The 5,671-nt window shown below is 36.9% G+C and overlaps 1 non-coding gene across 1 annotated transcript; it reads right to left on the reverse strand.

Annotated features, from left to right (window-relative positions):
- Window positions 1-2,474: 2,474 nt before the first annotated feature.
- LOC143639565 (small nucleolar RNA SNORA70) lies at window positions 2,475-2,609 on the reverse strand. The gene has a single exon (XR_013154713.1). It is a non-coding gene; the product is annotated as a small nucleolar RNA SNORA70 (small nucleolar RNA).
- Window positions 2,610-5,671: the final 3,062 nt, after the last annotated feature.

Raw genomic sequence — 5,671 nt, forward strand, 5'->3', positions numbered from 1 at the left:
ATGTTCTGTACAGGCTTTCTACTTGTGGATTCTTTTAACTTTTGTTTATCATGGAAGGTTTTTATTTCATCTTCTGATCTGAAGCTTAATTTTTCTGGATGTAGAATTCTTGGTTGGCATTCATTTTCTTTCAGAGCTTGATATATATGATTTCAGGACCTCCTAGCTTTGAGTGTCTGGGTTGAGAAATCAGCTGAGATCCAAGTTGGTTTTCTCTATATGTAATCTGATACTTTTCACTTGTGACCTTTAAAATTCTATCCTTATTCTGTATGCTAGATATTTTTGTTATAATGTGCTTGGTGCAGATCAGTTGTTATTTTTCCTATACTTCTATATTGAGATCTGCCCATCTTCTGGAATGACCTTTATTCTTCTGTTGTCTGGAGGACTCTTTTATAGGCTGCTTTTACTGCATTATGTGTTCTGAACAAGGGGTATAACTGTGTGAAAGAAATCACTTAATGTATTTACTATGTTTTGAAAACCTCTTACATCATTTTGAGGAGAGCTGATTACCATCTATAAATGTGAATATTTGAGAAAAAACTACATTCTAAAAACTCTGAAAAAATATATTAAAATATTTTCTTCCACTCACAGTTTAGAAGTTGGCTGGGGCTGGGGATGTGGCTCAAGCGGTAGCACGCTCGCCTGGCATGCATGCGGCCCAGGTTTGATCCTCAGCACCACATACAACAAAACAAAACAAAACAAAACAAAAAAACAAAGATGTTGTGTCCGCCGAAAACTAAAAAAAAAAAATATATTAAAAAAAAGAATTTGAAGTTACTCCTTGCTGATATATCTGAGATGAAGGGAATTCTTAGTGAACATTCTTACTTTGAATTATGCCAGATATTGGGAGGAATAGTAGATACTAAAGCCTTGATTGCATAATCTCTGAGAGATTCTGTACATGAGGGTAGCAAAAAAACACACCAACCTTCTCAGCAGTATACTTAGCTCTTGACCTGTTTAGATCTGTCTTCTTCATATTCTTCTTTAACTCTCAGGTTCTTGTACCTATCCATGCCAACCTCACCTGCCCACCTCTGGCACCATCTTGTGTGGTTTCCATGTTTTAATGACATTCCTGGCTGCCTAAAAAATCTTAGGATGGTTTGGTGGAATTACCTAAATTTCTTCAGCCCTGTTGCCTATGTTTTCCCTGACTGGGAGAGAAACATTGTGCTCTGTGTAAAATGCTGTGTCCTTGAGGTTAACTGCAAATATGTTAACCTGTCCTTCTCTGGGGGCATTTGGGATGGGTCTGAAAGCCCAATCTTTGGAATCCTCACAACTTCAGCGGGTACTTAACTTTTTTCTGGGGTTGTGGAGATCAGGAGGCCCTGAAAGACCCATGTAATTAATCACATTGAGTGAAGTGGGTTTGTGTGTAGCCATGCCTCCAGGATTAATAGTAATTAATAGTAATTATATTTCCCCTTTTCCAGGACAGCAGCAGTAGCACTGATTGCCCCATGTGCTGATTCTCTGGGGCCTCAGTGGATGCTCTGAAGTTTTTGGGTACAGTTGGGAAGGGTCTAAAAGGCCCCTATACTAACTATGCAGTGGAGAAGCAAGTATCCTGGCCTTCTCTGCATTGGCAGTTGACTCTGAAAGTCCCACACTACAACTTGCCTTGAGTGCAGAGGGTGTATATGCATCTGTAAACTTGGAATTAATAGTAGCTATCTCTCTGATCCCTATCCTTTAAATTGTACTAGACTGTAGTTGGCATGCAAGGGCCTGCATAGCTCTAAACCACCAGTTTCAAGGGGCCTGGTATTAGTCTTGCATTCTAGAGTACTCAGTGGGTTCATGCCATAGACTCAGTCCTGAATCTGGGATGTTTTGGTCTGAACACAAGTCAAGCAAGTGAAAAAAGATGAAAAGGAAGTCATTGGGTCTTGGGGAGGTTAAAAAGAGGATAAAATAAAAAAGAGAGAAGACAGAAAACTGCAAAGATTTTTCTTTTCTTCTCCTTCTCCTCCTCCTCCTCTTCCTCCTCCTCCTTCTTTTATTCTTCTTCTTTTTTTTAACAATACAGGATTTATTGGTGTGTGGGTGATTAAGAAGGAGACAGCACAGTGGAAGCCCTCCTGAATGCAGGGCTCGCCACTTGTCCAGAGGACCACAATTGGGGATATATTTGACCCCACAGCCATCAAGAATGAGCCGCTTCTCAGTCACCATGTCTTCAAATTCACCAGCATTAAATTTGGTAAAGTAAAGCCCCACTTCTTTGAGATGTGGATCTTCTGGCAGCCAGGGAACTTGAACTTGGCCCTGCATAGGGCCTCAATCACATGTTCCTTGTTCTGTAACTTGGTGCAGATGGACATGATGACTTGGCCATAATGAACCCTGAAACCCCTGTTCTCTGGGGTTTCCAAAAGGCACCCCTCATACCTGTTTGAAGCCTAGATGGGAGACATCATGAGATCAGAAATATGAACATCTACTCAAAGTGCTGTCTCCAAGGTCCCTTAGGGCAAACCATATGAGCAACAGGCTGCATACACTACCAAGGAGATTGCTGTTTGCAGCCATTGCACACTGGGCCACCACAAGTAAAGGAAGCCAGTCAGCTTAATTAGATGCAGATGCAAAGAGTTTTGATCCTCCATGCAGAAAGCCTGGATAATGGTTTTAAGATGGTTCTCCTTCCCAGCAATCACCAGCTCTGGTGGGAAGTGCAGGTCCTATCTTGAGTTATGCTGTTCATTATGTTGTATTTAAACCTCTGATCAAACTTCCTCTCTACTCAATGTTGGAGTCTGTAATACCTTTTTTTTAGAAAATATCTTTTTAGTTGTAGTTGGACACAATACCCTTTATTTTATTTATTTATTTTTATGTGGTGCTGGTGATTGAATCCAGGGCCCTGCACATGTGAGGCGAGCTCTTTACCACTGAGTCACAACCCCAGCCCGGAGTCTGTAATTCTTAAAATCTTTATAATTTTTTCTTTTCTGCATTCTGAAACCAAAAACAGAAATCAAAAGTGAGCAGAAATAGCTGTAACTGTATCAAGTAAACTATACCTAAAGAGAAATGTAAAAAGACAAAGAACTCTACTATGTATTGATTGACAAGAAGTTATAATGAATATAAATATATAAATTCTGATTATGATGTGGAACTGTCCCCAGAATGTCCATTTCTTTTAAATATTTTAGTTGTCAATGGGCCTCTGTTTATTTATTTATATGTGGTGCTGAGTGTCAAACCCAGTGCCTCACATGCTAGGCAAGTGCTCTACCACTGAGCTACAACCCAGCCCCAGAGAATGCCCATTTATTTAAGGTTTAGTTAACAATTTGTGGCAAATGGGGAGGTGGTGGAATCTTTAGGATTTGTAGTCTAGTGAAAAGAAGTTTGATCACTGGGTTCATATTCCTTAAAAGGGAATATTTGACTCAAGCCCCCCTCCTCTCTCTCTTTCATTTTATGATTGCCTTGAAGTGAGAAACTGCCTCATCACAAGCTCCTGCCATGATATTCTGCTTTGTCAAAAACTCCAAAGCAACAAGACAACCAAACATTGATTGAAACCTGCAAAACTGTGAACAACAAAAAATTTTTCTCCTTTAAGTTGATTATCTCAGGTATTTGTCATAGTGTCAGAAAGAAAGTGACTAACACAACACATAAAGCTTAAACACACAATTTTTTAAAACAAACATTATTACATCTGTAACAGAGATAAATTCTAAAACAATAGTGGGAAGCCTCAATTTCCCACTTTCATCAATGGAAAGATCATCCAGAGAAAATATCAACAAAGAGATATAAGAGTTAAACTATATTATAGACCAAATGAACCTAAAATATTACAGAAGATTTCATCAAATAGCTATATATTATATATTCTTCTCATCAGGAAATGAAACATTCTCTAAAGTAGATCATATATTGGGTCACAAAACAAATTTCAAAGAAATAAATCTAACATAATTTTCTTATGTACACATATGAAAATACCTAAATGAATCTCACCATCATGCCCACCCAGAAGAATGCAGTCCTAATTAGAATATGATATACCCATGCTTGTATAATCATATCAAAATGGATTCTACCATCATGTATAACTAATAAAAGAGGAACCAATAAAATAAAAAACAAAATAAAAATTTATTATTTTTTAAAACCACAAATGGAGTAAAACTAATAATCAACAACAGATAAAACTTTAGGAATTATATAAGAATAAACAACAAGTTATTGAACAGTCACTAAAGCAACTAAAAGGAAAATTAGGAAATTTATTAAAAATTAAGATGAAAACATAACATATTCAAATTTACAGTATGTAGTAAACGTAGCTATAAGATGAAAATTTGTAGCAATAAGGACCTACATAAAATAATAGAAATATATCAAACAAAAAATCTAAGCACCTCAAGAACCTTGAAGAAGAAGAAAAAAATCAACCAAAATTACTAGGAGAAAAGAAATAAAGAACACAGAGGGAAAAGACACAAGAATAGAGACCAAAAACCCATAAACATCAATGATGTGAGTTGTTTTATTTCCTGAAAGACAAAATTGACCAACATTTAGCTAAATGAGTCAAGAAAGAAGTAAGCTGAGTGTGGTGGCACATGCCTATAATCCCAGGAACTCATGAGGCTGAGGCAGGAGGATTGTGTGTTCAAAGCCAGACTCAGCAACAGCAAGGCACTAAACAACTCAGTGGAACCCTGTCACCAAAATACAAAATAAGGCTGGAGGTGTGGCTCAGTGGCCAAGTGCCCCTGGGTTCAATCCATGGCACCCCTCCCGCCCCCCCACCCACAAAAAAAGAAAGATGTGAGAAGACAAAAATAAATAAAAGATGAAAAAGAATATATTATTACAGATACCAGAGAGAAACAAAGGAACAACCATGTACTAACAAACTGGAAAACCTAGATGATATGGATGTGTTTGTGGACACATATATCCTATCAAGTTAAACTGGAAAGCTATATAAACCTGAGAAAACCATTAAAAAAATGACATGATGAAATAATAGTAGAATATCTTTGTGGAAAGAAAAGCTTAGGATTGAATGTTTTCACTCAAGAATTCTATCAAACACTTAAGAAAGAACTGACATCAGTGGATTAGACAAAGGGGAATGAAGGGAAGGGAGAAGAGATAGGAATAAGAAAGACAGTAGAATGAAGCAGACATAACTTTCCTATGTTCATATATTAATAAATGACCAGTGTTACTCCACATCATGTCAACCACAAGAATGGGATCCTAATTAGAATAAGGTATGTATATATATATCAAAATACATCCCGTTGTCATGGTATCTAGAAAGAACAAATAAAGCAAATTAAAAAAGAAATAAATGGCAGAAAATACTAAAGAAAATACATAAATATATGAATGGGGAATGGATCATGGAGGAAATGAGAGAAGAAATAAAAAGAATTCCTAGGGGCTGGGATTGTGGCTCAGTGGTAGAGCACTTGCCTAGTGTGTGTGAGGCACCAGGTTTGATCCTCAGTACCACATAAAAATAAAAAAAGTAAAATAAAGATATTTTGTCTATCTACAACTAATATATATATTAGTTGTATATATATATATGTTTCCTAGAATCAAACGAGAATAGTGATATAATATACCAAAATCTCTGAGACACTATAAATGCTCTTCTAAGAAG

The sequence above is a fragment of the Callospermophilus lateralis genome, chromosome X (genome assembly GCF_048772815.1).
Source record: "Callospermophilus lateralis isolate mCalLat2 chromosome X, mCalLat2.hap1, whole genome shotgun sequence".
Classification (NCBI taxonomy): Eukaryota; Metazoa; Chordata; class Mammalia; order Rodentia; family Sciuridae; genus Callospermophilus; species Callospermophilus lateralis.